The sequence below is a fragment of the Sorex fumeus genome, unplaced genomic scaffold (genome assembly GCF_029834395.1).
Source record: "Sorex fumeus unplaced genomic scaffold, SorFum_2.1 ptg000058l, whole genome shotgun sequence".
Classification (NCBI taxonomy): Eukaryota; Metazoa; Chordata; class Mammalia; order Eulipotyphla; family Soricidae; genus Sorex; species Sorex fumeus.
This window is the reverse complement of record NW_026606115.1, coordinates 13,320,390-13,339,145: the sequence shown is the minus strand read 5'-3', so window position 1 is coordinate 13,339,145 and position 18,756 is coordinate 13,320,390.

The following is an 18,756-nucleotide window of genomic DNA, read 5'->3' as shown; positions in this document are numbered from 1 at the left end:
AAGCGAGATTATAGAGTGGGATCAGAAGTTATAAAATAAAACAATCCAGAAGTTAGTAAACTCATCATTTGTAACCCACCCAATAATGGTTTGTTAATAAAGATTAATTAAATTATGAAATAATATGTGAGGAAAAGAGTTTTTTCTTTGGAATACTTTTGTGTGACTTCCTCCACTATATACATTTTTCTCATTTTAGAGAAAATAGGAACCAAAAACAAGACTAGGAACATCTACAAAAATGATACAAAAATATTCCTATGTCGATGACATTTCCTTCTCCAACCCCATCAAAGGAATAAGTTTTCTATGCCTGTACTTTCATTTACCTCGGTATTTCTTTGGTTTTGTTTTCATTTATATTTTCCTTTAAGAATTTCACCTTTGAGAAAAGTAGTTTATTTGAGCCGACATCATTTCCCACTTCCACCTCTCATCTTGTATTTATACATACCCAGGTATATATACCTATGAATTTGTACATATATACATATTTTTCTAAACCATTTGGGAATAAGGTAAATGTTTAATTACCCTTTACATTCTTTTTGTTTGTCTGAGGCCCGCATCTTGTGGTGCTCAGAGCTTATTTGTGGCTCTGCACTCAGGGAACTTTCCCGGAAGGTTCAGGGAACCATATGGGGTGCCAGGGATTGAAACTGGGTCATCTATGCGGAAAGCAAGTGCTCTACCCAGTGTACTATCTCTCTGATCCTCCAAACAAGCAACCTTCCCATTGAGGAATTGAACACCGGTCTCCCACGTGACAAGTGGGGATAATGACTACTGTACTAACAGAAAACTCTTTACATATTATGAAGTCACTATTTATTTTGAAAAATAATTTTAGTGAAAAAGTAGTAACAGTACAGAGGGTAGAGAACTTACCTTGCATGTGACAGGCTTGGGTTTGATCCCTAGTATGCCATGTGTTTCCCTGATCCCCACTAGGAGCAATCCCTAAATACAGAACCATGAGTACGCCTGAGCAGTTGGGTGTGTCCCAGAAAATAAAAAGAAAAAAGAATTTTAGTGTTTGGAATATGTTATTACCACAGTATACTAATTATAAAAAATAAACGTTGATAAAGTTATATTCATGCCATATTCAATTTCACCAAATCAATTGTTTTTCTTATATTTATGCTTATTAAATTCTGAACAAGTCATTTTCATATTGTTTGTTTTTTATTTTATATCTGGTATTGAGTTCCACAAGTCCAAGGAGATATTGCAAACACACATTATTAAGAATATTCATTCTGCGGGTATGGTGCCGCCAGCAGGTCAATCTGTACCTGTGAGGCGAGTGCATCAGCAGCCTGATGGCACCATCAGATTTTCAGATACCCCAAAATTTCTGCTGTGCCTTTGGCCAGACCCCAAAAACTTGGGGCAAAGTTTACTAAGAAAGTAAACGGCCAAAAGTTGGGTATGTGGGAGACACACCCACAAACCAACTCCAGCTCAAATATATAATTGGACGCATGGCCTCTCTGGTTCCTGATCAAACTGCTTAATGGCCATAATCCCAGAGACTCAGAAACGAATCTCGGAACTGAAAGGCTTTTGGCAGAAATGCGTACAGTTCCTGCAGTAGGTTACTGGTGCTGGGCCACTCCAGGTGAGAATAGGTTTCGTGACTTGGCCTGTTCCCCCTGGCGGCCCAGTGACCTCCATCCTCCAGAGGCCACTGGACAGTCAGGTTTAGGCCTGCAGTGATGAGATACAAAGGACCTCACCAGATGGGGGTGGAACCGGCCCTTTCCTCCCCATCCCAACGAGACCCCAAGTCGCCGACTACAAATGGCCTCTCAGGCTCCTGATCAAGCTTATTAATGGTCATAATCCCAGAGACTCAGAAACAAATCTCAAAACCCAGCGGCTTTTGGCAGAAATGCATCTGGACTGCATACAAGGTGGCCACCGCCTCAGAGCTTATTGGAAAGCCAGGTATGAGCCGGCAGTGACGGGGCAACTGCAGTCTCATGGAAAAGGGGGCGGTACTGACTCATCCTTCACGCCCTACCAAGGTCACAAGTTGCCCCACATGAGCAGCTCTCTGGCACGGCCATGGCTCCAAAGGCAAAAGGACTTAATCCAGAGCCTGGCAGCTTGTGGCAGAAAAGTGAATGGACCATGCGTTCAACTACAGCACCATGCCTCCCCGGGAGGGAAAGGGTGTTGCTCCGTTCTGCCTCCGCCCCTCCCCCCCCCCCCCCCCCCCGCAGCAAGGTGGCCGCCGCCTCAGAGCTTATAGGAAAGCCAGGTATGAGCCGTTGGTGACGGGGAAACTGCAGTCTCGTGGGAAGGGGGGCAGTACCGGCTCATCCTTCACGCCCTACCGAGGTCATGAGTTGGCCCCCATGAGCGGCTCTCTGGCACAGCTATGGCTCCAGAGGCAAAAGGACTTAATCCAGAGCCCGGCAGCTTGCGGCAGAAAAGTGAATGGACCATGCGTTAAACTACGGCACCATGCCTCCCCGGAGGGAAAGGGTGTTGCTTCCTTTCGCCTTTTTCCCCACCCTGGCAGTGAGGCAAGCCAGGTATGAGCCGGCAGTGATGGGGCAACTGCAGTCTCATAGGAAGGGGGGTGGTAAGGCTCGCCCTCATGCCCTACCGAGGTCACGAGTTGCCCCCCCCCCCCCCAGCGGCTCTCTGGCACACCCATAACACCAGACGCACAGAAACCAATCTCATAATTATCTGGCTCTTTGCAGAAATCCAAAATTGCAGCCGCGTGACATTATCTGATTCTCATAACCAGCTATAGAAAACGAAGTATTTCACAATGCCTTTTCAGCAATTCTGATTGTTGAGGGGGGGGGGGAATTCTAAACAATAATGGTGCACCTCTTGTCGAAATAATGAATGTAATCAATGTAGAGAAGAGTTAAGTAGAAATCATCTACCTCACATGCGTTAGGAGGGGTAGGAGGGGGGTATATTGGGGTTCTTGGTGATGAAGAATGAGTACTGGTGAAGGGAAAGGTGTTTGATCATTGTATGACTGAGACTTAAACCTGAAAGCTTAGTAACTTTTCCCACAGTGATTCAATAAATAAATATAAGAAGAAAAAATACACAAAAGAAATTGCCTATTTAGATAAAGATAATAATCTTGAGAGATAGTTAAAAAAAAAGAACATTCATTCACTTTTTCATTCAAAATACTTTCTTTCATTGTACTCCAGCTACATTAGATAATGCAGCTATTTCTGATAAATATTTCTTTTAAAAAAACCCTCCAAGTTTGATTAAATCAAAGCTCATTGGAAGCTGTTATATACAACTATTTGGAGTCAAATTTCTGAGAAAATCTGAATCCTCAAAATTCTGGGGACCAGGAATTTTCTTTGAATGCTACTAATTTGAATTCTATCCCTGACACCCCATATGATCCGCTGATTACAATGAAGAGTTATTCCTGTGGGTAGAGTCATGGGTAACCTCTGAGCATCACCGAGTGTGACCCCCTTCACACTAAAAAGAAGCTCTCAATTTAAGATCTAGCAGAGGTAGCTGAAAAGATAGTACATTGGGCCGGATGCTTGCTGTCCACCTGGCTGATCCAGATTCAGTCTTTTACACCCTATATGATCCCCCTAGCATGGGAGGGGGGGGCGGGAAATCAGCAGAGATTTAAGAAATGAAAGATTTAATCCACCAATATTACTCATACTATGGGAATAGTGCTGTTTCTAAGGTATATGCATATAATTTGATATCTTGTGTAAATTGATACACGGTCCTGGTCCTCCCGTTGTTCATCAATTTACTCGAGCGGGCTCAGTAACATTGTGAGACTTGTTACTGTGTTTGGCATATCAAATACATCACGGGGAGCTTGCCAGGCTCTGCCCTGCGGGCGAGATACTCTCGGTAGCTTGCTGGGCTCTCCGAGAGGGGCGGAGGAATCGAACTCGGGTCGGCCATATTGGCTGCATGTAAGGCAAACGCCCTATCAGCTGTGCTATCGCTCCAGCCCAAAAATTGATACACAGTGGAATTAATATAAATCTTGCCATTTTTTGCTCTTTGGGTCACATCTGGTGATGCTCAGGGATTAGTACTGGCTCAGCACTCAGGAATTACTGCTGGTGGTGCACTAGGTACCTTATGGGATGCCAGGGTTCGAACCCAGGTCAGCGATGTTCAAGGCAAATGCCCTACCCACTATGCTATTGCTCTGGTCCTTGCCATGCTATTTTATTGTATTCTAGTTCACTGTACATACATACAAGCTTTATTATTCTTACTGAATCTCTAAATGGCTGAATAGTTAAGAAGCCCATCAATCAGTCATTGGCAAAGTTTTCCATTGCTCACATGAATGAATGAATTTCAGTATTGTGTCTTCCACTCATGTCTCCTATCCTTCCAAACTTGGTTGGCATTTCCTCCCCCCCACCCCAATTTTGTTTAAATCCTTATTAAATAAAGTTAGTTTTTTGTGTATTAACAAATTACCAATATCTTCCATCAAAAATCACCTTTAAAAGGAAGTTATTTTTGCCACATGGAGAATCAGAGTTCAAGAAAATATTATTCCACTGCCTTACCAAGACATGTGCTAGAACTCTATATTCATCTATCTTCCTTCTGAAGTAGAGGAAATAATAATTAAGTGTACAACAAATTATATGTATATTTCATGGAGCCTTGGCTTAAAAACAATTGGGTGGCAGCTGGTAGCTTAGCACTTTATCTGTCTCAAAACCACTGCTGCCATTGCCTTCCACTAATCCTTTACCAATTTCACTTGCCTATTGCAATTTAGCACTGATATGTATCTGCAATACTTACACCAGCCTCTAGGGCTAGAAGCCTTTGAGTATGACACTTAACTGACTCACCCATTTGTATTTCCCACAGCTTTTGTTTTCTTTCCTAGAAGCAGAAATCCTTTCCATGAAATTAACCCTTCAGACTCCATCTTCGAACCCACCTTACTAATTTTTTTATTCATCTCTAGCCCCAAAGTGAACAGGAAGCACGTCTTTATTCTCTTCTTTTCTGAGGTTGTCAGGTCAAACTATACATTTCCTAGTCCCATTCAGATACATGGAGGCTAATCTTCAGCGTTTGCTATAGCCATTCATTAAAACTCCCCATGTTGTCCCAAGAAGTCCACCCTGGAGTATAAAGGAAATTATCAATTTGGCTCCATCAATTTGTTCCAACAATTTGACTTGAACATTTTACTAGAATATCCTTGTCCTGTTTCCTTTCGATATGCATTCCCATAAAGTAAGTAACAACAGACTCTCTTACCATTGGGGAAATGGGTCGAAGATGTATAGGATCTCTGTATTCTTAGAACATCAGGGGAATCAGCAATTATTCCAATAAAATATCTAACAAGAAAACCAACAGACTACATGATACCTCTGTGATATTTCAGGAGTCATGGCAAGGAGGTGAGATATAGACTGGTTATAATACCCCACTTAGTTCCATCCAGCTTTCAATTACTTAGACTAAAGAATTTCCTCACTGACTTACTGTTGCCTGTCACTAGTCTTCCCCATGTTATATAATAGGACTTCACGTTTTTTTTCTTCAAGAACTTCAAGTCACTGGGAAGCTCAGAACTTACATAACATTATTCATAAGCTTTTCCACATAACTATGAACTGAATTCTTAGCTTAAATTGTAGGGCAAGAATAAAAATTATAACAATAAAAACATTTAATTTTGCAACAGGTAAAACCAAATAGCTGTGCTTAAAAATATAGGAGGAAAATGTCAGGATCTGATAAAGTGCTGCAGAAGAAGGCACTTGACATTTTGTACTGAATTCTTCAATAGGCTTAGATGAATGTTCCCACCATATTTTCCACATTTTATTAAAAACTCTTTCAATAGGCATTGGTAACTGGCAGTTAAAATTGTTTTTCTTTATTTTTGTTGGGAAATTACCTTTTTATACTATGTGATCTTATTTACTTTTCTTTGTTGGATCTTTCTTTTTTTAACTTTTTTATTGAATCACTGTGAGACCATTACAAAGCTGTTCATCCAACACCCATCACTCTAACGTATACATTTCCCAGCAACATTGTCCCCAGATTCCCGTCTATCGCCCCCGTCCCTGACTGCCTCTATGGAAGGCACTTCTCTCTCTCTCTCTCTCTCTCTCTCTCTCTCTCTCTCTCTCTCTCTCTCTTTCTCCCGCACGCGCACTCCCTTGCACTTACTTGCACTCTCTCCTTTTTTTTTTTGCTTTTTGGGTCACACCTGGCGATGCACAGGGGTTACTCCTGGCTCTGCACTCAGTAGTTACTCCTGGAGGTGCTCAGGGGACTATATGGGATGCTGGGAATCGAACTCAGGTCGGCCGCGTGCAAAGCAAACGCCCTACCCGCTGTGCTAAGCGCATGCTCTCTCTCTCTCCCTTTTACTCCTTTTTGGCATTGTGGTTTGAAGTATTGATACTGAAAGGTTCTCAAGAATATCTCTTTCCTACTTTTAACCCTCAGATCTCGTCCAGCATGATCATTCCCAGATATTATTGTCATACTGGTCTCTCCTCTATCTTACCTGCCCTCAGCACCACACACGCTTGTGGTTAGTTCCAACAATTGTCTTTATTTTTAAAATAATGGATGTCTGATAATGGACTACTATGCAGCCCTAAGAACAAAACTATTTAATTTGCAGCAACATGGATGGAGCTAGAGGTCATAATACAGAGTGAAATCAGTCAAGAATAAAGAGAGATACGGAACGATCTCTCTCATATGTGGGACTTAAAAGTACACAGCAAGTTAGCAACAAATGGTCAAAAAAGAATAACAGGAGGACTGATCCACACAATTAAGTTTGTGAGTGGGTTATTTTGAAAGGGAGGGGTGTTAGAGTCCATGGGAAAGGGAGTTGGGTACACTCAAGATGGGTGTTGGAATTCTGCGCATGACAAACCATTATTAACAGTACCGTAAACCACACATATCAATAAAAATGAATAAACAAAATTATGGATATATAATTTTTAATTTATCATTTAAATGAGATAAGTATTCTAGAATTCAGGTAGAGAGTCAGAATTACTAAAGTCTCCCTTGAGGTGATCTTATTTCCTGGAATAATTGAGCCATTACCACTGTCATCAATGATTTTTTTAAATGTAGGAGTACAGCTATTTATTCAGCCATTGATTAAGCTGATTAAATTGGGCATGAACTCCACATTACTTATCTTTTATTCAGAATGTTAATTTTATTTATTATTATTTTTAATCACTATGAAATATAGTTACAAAGCTTTCCTGTTGAGATTCAGTCAGACAATATAATTGATCACCCAACCCTACACCAGTGCATATCTTTCACCACTAAGGTTCCAAATATCTCCCCATCTCACCCCTCCCCCTGCCTCTATGTCAAACAGTCTCCCCCATATTCTTTTTTGTATTGCTTGTTATGAATAGCATAAGATGTTGCACAGCTGCGAGAGAGGCTGTGTGCTCCTGGAATTCTAAAATTTTAGATAATTAGGGTCTGGATAAATCTCTGAAGCAAGCTGCTCGGTTTGGAGATTCCTTTGTGTGTCTCTGGATCATGGCCGTTAAGGAGTTCAAGTAGTAGCCAGAAGCAGTTTGTGGGCATGGCTTCTAGGGTCCCGTGGAGATGGGGCAGGGGGATGAAAAGGACTAGCCCATCCTCTACCCCTTGAGGCATGGAGTTGGTCGTCACTGAACCTGCGTACCTGCGCTTCTCATTGGGTTCTAGAAGTTGGCAGCTGCCGGGGTTTTTAGGAGACAGTTAGAGCGACGACACCTACCCTCGTCTGAGGCACTGCAGTGAAGTTGGCCTGGCTTAATGTCCAGAGGCATCTCTGCAGCGAGCTGCTCGGTTTGGAGATTCTTTTGTGTATCTCTGGATCATGACTCATGTTTCCATCTTTTCCAGACAAACAAACTATTGGCATATGCCCTGCAGGGTGCGCCCGCTCACCCACATTGTGCCGAGTTGCTGCCCTAACTGCAGCTTTTGATCTCTTTCAAGATTTATGGATCTCTGAAATAAGGCCAATAAATGAGCTTGTATAGCTGAGCCGGAGGTGGTTTGTGGGTGTGGTTCCCACATACCTAACTTTTGGCTGTTTAGTTTCTTGTTAACTTGACTCCAAGTTGTTGGGGTCTGGCCACAGGCACAACACCAATTTTGGGTTATCTGGAAGCCTGAATGCACCATACTGCTGATGCACTCGCCCCGCAGGTACAAGTTGACCTGCTGGTGGCACCATACCCCTGCATCAATGGTTTTTGTTCCAATCTTAGGTGTAATGTGTTTGGTCAGTTGTTTTTACCTAAAGCAAAAGTACATGTTAATCTACTTTCATGTTATTTCTACAATATCATAACAATGATCGTGGAAAATACAGTGTTGCCCCAGTTTAATTTCCAATCTTCTAACTCCTTTGGAAAATATTATTGAGATTGCATATGTTAAAATCAATCTCTCTAATACCAACATAGATAATATCAATATGATTTTAAAAATACTGTATAAAGGCTCACATTACTGTAGCTCAAATAAGACAGTTTTTACCCCTATACACAAGGAGACAATTCCATGAGGCTCATTCCTGCATTTACAATTTTGCAAACAATCCCTTTGCTATGTCAGAGTTGCATGGGTGGCTCTAAGGCCAATTTACTCACTACTGACATGGGTATTAATATTATGTTAACTTATGAAACTAGGAAAATATCTATAATTTAGAATATTTCCCTTCCATTATTATGCAAGATAAGTAAATATATCTATTTTTCCAACTCAAAACCCTTATTTAGCTCCATAGTACACTACTGTGTTCTTTTATAATTCATCAATATTATTTTGTGGGTATCAATACTTATTTTAAACCCCTCCTTCAAATATTTTATCAACTCTAGCAGGTCATAGATTATTAAAGAAGCTAATGCCTTGATGTACTATATTCTGACACCTGTACTATGATGGGTGTGCTTTGGGTTATGCTAAACCTGTACACACCCTATGGTCTTTCAGGAAAATTATGCCTCTGGTAAGTAAATGTTAGATTCATCACATTATCAAATACCTAATAATCTACTAGACTTCTTCATTTAACCCCATGATTTTAGGTCTTCAGATATTCCGTCAGCTTTTATTCCACCCTCTTGGCATCCATCATAATCAAAGGAGTTTTCTCCTTCACCCCCTTAATGAATAATTTATTATCATGTGTCCATAATTGTCGTGAGTTATAACTACAAATGAGGTAGTACCTGCATCTGCGGAATTCAGGCAAAGTAAAAGTTTGGCTCCTTATCTGCTATGTGCTCCAAAAACAAAAAAATAAAATCTTCCTGAAAGGAATATATCTTTTCCAAACATTGTATTTGTGCATGTTGGTCCAGAGACCTTAAAGATTACCTATTGGCTGGAATACACCTTCTTACCCACTGTGGTAAGTTTATTCTATTTTTCTTCTCCCTATAGATATGTCAACCATTTGGGCTCACTCAGGAGGCATTCAGTTCCTTACTGTACACACATTTATCACCTTACATTAACATTGAATTTGGTATTTATTCTATTCAAGGCTGATAGAAAATGTCTTGGAAGTCAACCTGAATATATATTTGCAGTTTTGTGGGGTGGGAGTAGAGATGCTAGGTATCATATATGCTAGGCACATGATCTATAACTAAGACACATTTGAGGCCACAGCTTCTACTTTAGTCCAGTTACATAGCATGTTTCTAAAATCTCCATAGCTTCTACTTCCTCCCCACAAAAGGGCTCTGAGTATTAGAGTATGCCAGCAAACAATAGTGAAAGTAAAATTATCATTCCTAATAGGGTAGTAATTCTGTAACGAAATGGTTTCTTACAGGATCCCACCAACTTTGGTTTTTGCCTCATCAAGACAATCATGCAATCTTTCTCATACTTTCTCATAAGTTGGATATAAAGAAACATATTGGCTAAAGACAACAAAACATTACAACTGGTATATAGAACTGAGTTTATCACGGCACAGGGAAAGGAGGTGAAGGGGAGACACCAAGATAACGGTGAAGGAAAGCAGACACTCTAGTGGAAGATGTGGTATTTGAATGTTGCATGCATGAAACCCTATTATGAATGATATTATAAGTCACAGTGACTTAAATAAAAATTATAAAAGAATTAAAGAAACACTAACTTTTAAAAAGTTGTTGTAAGGGAGTATGGTGCTGCCAGCAGGTCAATCTGCACCTGTGAGGCGAGTGCATCAGCAACCTAATGGCGCCTTCAGACTTCCAGATACCCCCAAATTGCTGCTGTGCCTTTGGACAAACCCCAAAAATTTGGGGCAAAGCTTACCAAGAAAATAAACGGCCAAAAGTTAGGTATGTGGGAGACACACCCACAAACCACCTCGGGCTCAGCTATATAAATGGAGGCATGGCCTCTCTGGTTCCTGATTGAACTGCTTAACGGCCATGATCCCAGAGACTCAGAAACAAATCTCGAAACCCAATGGATTTTGGCAGAAATGCATCCAGTCCCTGCAGTAGGTTACCGGCGCTGGGCCAACCCAGGTGGGAATAGGTTTCATGCCTTGGCTGTTCCCCCTGGAAGCCAGTGGCCACCATCCTCCAGAGGTCACGGGACAGTCAGGTTTGGGCCCGCAGTGACGAGACATACAGGGCTTCACGGGATGGGGGTGGACCCGGCCCTTTCCTCCCTACCCCAACAAGACCCTGAGTCACTGCCAATGAATGGCCTCTATGGCTCCTGATCAAGTTGCTTAATGGCCATGATCTCAGAGACTCAGAAACAAATCTTGAAACCCAGCATCTTTTGGCAGAAATGTGTCTGGACCCCGCAGTAGGTTACTGTCGCCGAGCCACCCCAGGAGGGAAAGGATACTGTCGCTCAGCCTGCTCCTCCTTGGCGGATCGGTGACTGCCATCTGCCAGAGGCCATTGGACAGTCAGGTTTGGGCCAGCAGTGACAAGACACATGGGGCCTCAAAGGATGGGGGTGGAGCCGGCCCTTTCCTCCCCATCCCAACGAGACCTCGAGTCACCTCCCACAAACGGCCTCTCTGGCTCCTGATCAAGCTGCATAATGGCCATAATCCCAGAGTCTCAGAAACATTTATCGGAACTCAGTGGCTTTTGGCAGAAATGCATCCAGACCCCGCAGTAGGTTACTGTCACCGGGCCATCCCAGGGGGGAAAGGGTGCTGTCCCTCCGCCTGTTCCCTTTAGGCGGCTCGGTGGCTGCCATCCTCCAGAGGCCATTGGACAGTCAGGTTTGGGCCCTCAGTGACGAGACACGTGGGGCCTCACAGGATGGGGGTGAAGCCGGCCCTTTCCTCCCCACCCCAACAAGACCCCTAGTCGCCCCCCATGAATGGCCTTTCTGACTCCTGATCAAACTGCTTAACGGCCGTGATCCCAGAGACTCAGGAACAAATCTCAGAACCCAGCAAATTTTGGCAGAAATCCCTCCAGGTTTAAGTGTTAAAATTTTGAAATTTCAAAATCGCACGGCCACTACTGCAGCATGCAACATCATATGTTATTCTTAACCAGCAATAGAAAACAAATTGTCTACTGTTGCCTTTTCAGCAGATCTGAGTGTTGGGGTAAAATCCCAAATAATAATGTTGGGTCTGGTGTCAAAATATTGAATGTGATCAAAGTAGAGAGAGAGAGAGAGAGTAATGTGGAAATCATCTGCCCCACAGGTAGGGGGTGGGTGTGGGGTGGGGGTATACTGGGGTTTTTGGTGGTGAGAATGGCGCTGGTGAAGGTACGGGTGTTTCATTGTATGACTGAGACTTAAACCTGAAACATTTGTAACTACTCTCACGGTGATTCAATAAATAAATTATAAAAAAAGGTAAGTTGGAGTTGATGCCCAATTCAATCAGCTAATCAGTGGCTGAATGAATAGCAGTACTCCTACATAACAAAAAAAGAAAAGCAAAATAAAAAGTTGTAGCTTATCTATGAAAAACCATGATCACCCATAGTCAGAATTCATTGACTCACAAGCTATCAATTTATCATTAATTCAACATTTTTAAGTGAGAATTTTATATATTAAAGTTAGAACAGCATGGCCTGCCATGCTGTTAAACATTTTAAAATGAAAAATTTGTATTTTAAAGTTATAACAGCATTTCCCATCTCTTTGAGTGTTAGCTTCTTCGTTTTAAAGAGGGTAAAATATATCATGAGATTGTGAACAAAAACACATTAACGTATAAAAATACCTTTTTTTTAAGTAAGTGACACCTACTATTAGCATGCTTTTTAAAATACCCCAAGCCAAACAGAGCACCATAGTAACCACTGCACTGGGTGAACATTTAATGGTAATCCAAACACAGAGAATTAATTTTTCCCAATGAGATTGTAGACATGGTTATAGACTTCCTGGTCCTCTATAGGACAACTCTAGATGAGCCCCACTTCGAGAAGTATGCAGATGGTGTGATAATGAATTTTATATATATTGTTTTTGTATTTGGGCCACAGTCAGCAATGCTCAGGAGTTTTCTGCTCTCAGGAATTATGATTGACAGAGCTCTGGGGACCATATGGGATGCTGGGAATCAAACCTGGATCACCCACGTTCAAGGCAAACAGCCGACCTGGTGTATTATATCTCTGTCACTCACCCCATTTTAAAATAATTAACACCCAAAGGCAATAAATCATTGTTCACTAACACCAGAAATTTGTTTCTGCAAATGACATCAGTTATGTTTTGTAAATTGTTAAGGATTTGTGCTGAGCAAAGCAAACACACAGTTCCCATTTGTATTTCAAGTTCTCATCTATATTTGAATAAAATAACTGTTTTTGTTTGTTTATGTATATTTTAAATTTAGTCACTATGAAGCTACAAAATTATTCAAAATTGGGTTTCAGACATATACTGTCTTAACACCAATCTGTTCACCAGTGTCAACTTCCTTCCACCAATGTACTGCACCCCCACTTGCCTCCCACTCACCAGTTATCTTGACAGGGTTTCATACATTACATTTTACCACCTTTCAGCACCACCTCCTCCTCCTAGTTAAATGCTTCCCTTCACGAAAGCCTAGTGTCTTCTCCAATCTCGTCCTATCCCCATCCCCGTCCCCAAGTGACCTGTTTCCTACTGAAAACAGTTTATTATGTGAAATAACTTTTTTATAGCTGTAAGTTTCTTCATGTATGTCAAAACTATTGTGTAATAATTTTAGAGCAATATGATAACACTATCGAGGATTGTGAAATCCAGTTGTTTTATTCTATTTTAGTAGTAATCAATATGGCACCCATGAAAGACCTGGTTAATCTGTAATTTAATTATAAAATGAAAAAATCAGACAATTTTATTGTATGTAAGCCATACCTGAACAAAACTAATTAAAAAGAAGCTACAGAGCTATGAATGAGTGACTGAATAAATGAGTGAATTTATGTATGAACATATAATTGAGACTCCTGCCCCTCCTGGCTGTCCTCACCAGGACCCCTTGGAGGGGGGCAGGTTGAGTTTCCCTCCCCGCCCTGAGCAGAGCCCCGGCAGCTGAAGACCTCTGGAACCCGTCACAGTCATGCTTAAGACCGCTCTCCACATGCTTGGATGAGCCTCACACATGAAGGAATCGGCAGAGGATTCCAGGTGTGCGGGACCCGGGGCTGAGATCTCCAAGCCTGCTTGGATCGGGATTGTGCCTTCTCCAGCCAGATCCCCCATCTTCCAGTAGCTAGACAGTTACACCCACCTACTGCCCCCAGCGTCATGTAATCCCAACAAAGCCCAAGATCCAGAGACTATAAAATCAAGCTCCCGGAAGAGAAAAACGCAGAGTCTGTTGTCTTGCTCTTGTTCTCGGAGAACCCGGCAGACTACTGAGAGTATCCTGCCCACATGGCAGAGTCTGGCAAGCTCCTCGTGGCATATTCGATATGAGAAAACCCAGTAACAATGATGAATTTTATTCCCCTGTCCCTGAAAGAGACTTCAATGTGGCACTGCTAAAATCTCAGGGTTAGGATGAATGGAGATGTTACTGGTGCCTGCTCGAGGAAATCAATGAACAATGGGATGACAGTAATACAGTGATATAATTGAATTATATCTCAGCACTTTCACGGGAACCAATCTGACTCAATACAGCCTCATTTCTTGCTTACATTGATGCAATAGTCTCTAACTTGTCTCTTTGCTTCTACCCTTGTGTGCTTAATTATAATGTTAAGCACATAAATTTTAATATTGTTCTAGAGTAATGACAAAGTCTTTATAACAACTTACAAGACCCTCAACAGTGTGTATCACCTTCTTGACCTCTTCTCAGTACACTACTTCCTGGCTATTCCACAAACATTTTAGGTATGTGTTTGCCTCACAGCCTCTATGATAGTTGTTTTTTTCATACTGGAAATCTCTTCTCTGAGATAGTCACATATTTCATGCTTCAATTCCTTCAAGTATTTGCTCAAATATATCTTTTTAAAATTTTTTTTGGCCATACTTGGCAGTGCTCAGGGCTTACTTTGGGTTCTGTGTTCAGTCATCATTACTGGCTTGGCTTGGGGGAATACATGTGGTGGTGTGAATCGAACCATGATTGGCAGTGTGAAAGACAAACCTTCACTCCCAGTACTATCTTTCCAGCCCTCAAATATGCCCTTTCTAGAATATAACAAAGAAAAACACAATGGGCCAACCGATTAACACAAATGAGTTTGAGTGGGAGGGGAGGTTGAAAAGGGATGGGCACTGGGTTCCTTTGGGAAGTGGGGTTAGTATGGTGAGAGGTATGGTGTTGGAATTATGTGCATGGGAAACTATCATTAATAGGATTATAAATCACAGAACCTCAACCAATTAAAAGAAAGTTTAAAAAACGAAGGGACTTTGATTACCCCATTTCAATTACACTCCCTACATGAAAACTCAGAGTATATTTATCTATTACTTTTCTCCAGAATATCTATCAACATATTAATTTCTACCATTTATTTATATTTAGGGCTGGAGCAATAGCACAGCGGGTAGGGCATTTGCCTTGCATGCAGCTGACCAAGGTTCGATTCCTCCATCCCTCTTGGAGAGCCTGGCAAGCTACTGAGAGTATCCCGCCCGCACGGCAGAGCCTGGCAAACTCCCCATCGCGTATTCAATATGCCAAAAACAGTAAAGACAAGTTTCACAGTGGAGATGTTACTGGTGCCCGCTCGTGTAAGTCGATGAACAATGGGAGGACAGTGCTATTTATATTTTGGGGCTATCTTTTAAAAAAATGATTCTGGGACAATTTGGTATTCAGATACAAGATGATCAATTTGTACCCTTCTGACATGTACAACATTTTACTTAAAAGAGATCAAAGTCTGGGGTAATAAAGATAGTGCAATGGTTAAGGAAAATGGCTTGCATGGGGCCAACACTGATTTTATGCCCTGCACCACATGGTTCACCAGGCATTACTAGGTTTAACTCTGGTGGCCCCTTAGAACCGCTGGGTGTGGTTATTGTAATGCCAGGCACTGCAGGGTCCAAGCAATAGTGCATTATCAGGGTCTTGCATTAAAACACCAGTGTGGTTGGCTAAGAATCACCAGGAGGGAGTCCCAAGCCTTCTGAGTACCGCTTTCAAAACACCCCAGCCAAAAGGGATCAAAGTCATCATGTTAGAGATAAAAGTGAAAAACTCTTTGAAAACACATAAACTTAAATCTATGATATTGGATTATGTAATATTTCCTTAGATATCATGCAAAAAGCATAAGAAAAAATGACATCACCAAAAATAAAAATCTTTGTACTTCAAAGGAGTTCAAATAAGGAAGAATATTCGCAAATCACTATCTTTTCTTTTTTTTCTTTCTAAATTTTATTTTATTAAAGCACCACGAATTACAAAGTTATTCATAGATGAGTTTTTGACGTAGGATGTTCCATCACCAATCCCACTACCAAAGTCAACTTCACCCTTGCCAGTGTTTTCACATTCCTTCTCCTATCCTCCACCCCCAGTCCCAGCCTACCATCTTAACAGACACCTTTAAATCTGGTTATTAAAATTTGGATCTTGCCATTTCAATGTTCCTGACTCTGTGCTTATTATATTTAGCTTCACCATTCCTCAACACCACCAATGTATCTGTTCTATGATTTAAATACAAATTAAAGAACAGTTAAAAATCAATAATACATTTTAATAGCATAAATCTTATGGCCAAGAATGGAATTAAACAAAATTTAATTTTGGATAAACAAAATGTAATATACATATGCTGATTTATAATTATAGCACTGTAGCACTCTCCTCCCATTGTTCATCAATTTCCTCGAGTGGGCACCAGCAATGTCTCCATTGTGAGACTTATTGTTATTGTTTTTGGTATATAGAATACGTCACAGGTAGCTTGCCAGGCTCTGCCCTGTGGGCAGGATACTCTCAGTAGCTTGCCAGGTTCTCTGAGAGGGATGGATGAATTGAACCCGGGTCAGCTGCGTGCAAGATAGGTGCCCGACCCACTGTGCTATGTCTCCAGATAATTTGATTTATAATTGTATACACTAAAAACCCACAGAATATTCTAAACCAATCTTACATTAACAGATTTACTAATCAATTTAATTGCATTATAATAACTTTTAAACACTAGATGAAGAAACTATGGTGTATATACGCAATGGAATATTATGCAGCAGGCAGGAAAATTGAAATCATGAAATTTTCTCATAAATGGATGGATATGGAGAATATCATGCTAAGTGAAATGAGTCAAAGGGAGAGGGACAAACATAGACTGACTGCACTCATTTATGGGCTATAAAAACATTATATGAGACTAATACCCAAAGGTTGAAGAAACCATGTCCAAGATGTTGGAAACTTGCCACAAGTGGGGGCGTGGGGTGGCAGGGAAGTTAGGACAGAGATGAGACCTCTATGACAATAAGTAAAGTAAAGTAAAGGCCCTCCCGTTGATCATCGATTTGCTCGAGAGGGCCCAGTAACGTCTCCATTGGAGACTTTGTTGTTACTGTGTTTGGCATATCGAATACATCACGGGGAGCTTGCCAGGCCCTGCCGTGTGGGCAAGATCCTCTCGGTAGCTTGCCGGGCTCTCCGAGAGGGGCGGAGGAATTGAACTCGGGTCGGCCATGTTGGCTGCATGCAAGGCAAACGCCCTACCGCTGTGCTATAGCTCCAGCCCCAAAATTGACAATAATAGCTGGAATTGATCTTCTGGACAAGAACTGAATGCTGAAAGGAGGTAAAGGGTCATACATGATAACCTTTCAGTACCTATTATTGTAAACTGTAATTCCCAAAAAGGGAGAGAAGAGGAAAAGTGTCTGTCAAGGAGTTAGACTGGGGAGGGTGGTAGTGGGGTGGTGTGAGAGAAATTGGGGACATTGGTGGTGGGAAGGGTACACTGTTAAAGAGATGGGTGTTGGAACATTGTATTACTTAAACCCAACCACAAACAACTTTTTAACTGTGTATCTCAAGGTGATTAAATATAAAATAATAATTTTTAAATAGACAAAGTAAATAGATATGTTTCTAAAGAAGAGGTAAAGCTGATTAATAATCACATAAAATATGCTAACACTATTCAACCTCAGAGAAATGGAATAAAAACACAATGAGATATTCATGTCCACTGGGATTGAAATAATCAAGAAGATTTATAACAAATATCGGCAATAATATGAAAAAATTGGAACTCTTATAAATTGCTGGTAGGAATGTAAAATGATGCTGTTGTTTTGGAAAACAATATGGCAGTTAATCAAACAGTTAAATATAGAGATATCATGTGGTCCAGCAATTCCATTCCTAGCCATGTACACAAGAGAACTGGATATATATTCATACAGGTATATCTATTTGTATATATATGAATAAAAATATATGTGTATATAGTATGAAAATATATACTACAAAAAACTACAAAATATTCTCAGGAACAATAATATTAAACTATATTTCATAGTAACCATAGGAAATAACCCACTTCTCATAATTTGGTGAGTGAATAAGTAAAATGTGGTATAGTCACAAAATTACATATGCCAACAGCAACTTAAGTACATATTCATACTACTCTATAAATGAAACTTAAAAACATTGTGCTAAGAGCTGGAGAAATACAGCAGTTAGGGTGATTTTTTGAATGTGACCAACCTGAGATAGATTCCTGGCACCACATATGGTCCCCCTCTCTCTTCCCTACCTTTCTAGTAAATCAATACTATGTTTTACCTCACTATTAAGTAGTTTGATTTTTTTCAGATTTTATATGACTGGTGTCAAATAGCATGCAACAACTTTTGTTCTGTTTCTTTCATTCAGCTAAATTACTTTGAGATTCATTCATAATTTTATCAAAGACGTATAAGATACATATTAGGGCACTGAATTCCTTTTGGGAAGACTCACTATACTCACTATACTCATACATCATATGCATCCATATGTAAGTTACAGAGGCAAATATTCGGAGAAAACAAATAATATGCTAACTGCACTGTTATTGTGGTTACAAGAATGTTACCACTTTGTGGGACATATCTTCCTGGAAAATATCAATCTTAAGGAGTGAAATAGACACAGTTATCAGACAAATAGTTGTAATTATTGAGTAAGATAGATTTTTTGGCCCTTAATTTTTGTACCTTGGTAATTTGTACCTTTGTTAAATGTCCAAAACTTCATTCGACTGTTAGAGATATTAGAATGTGACCATGTTTATAAAG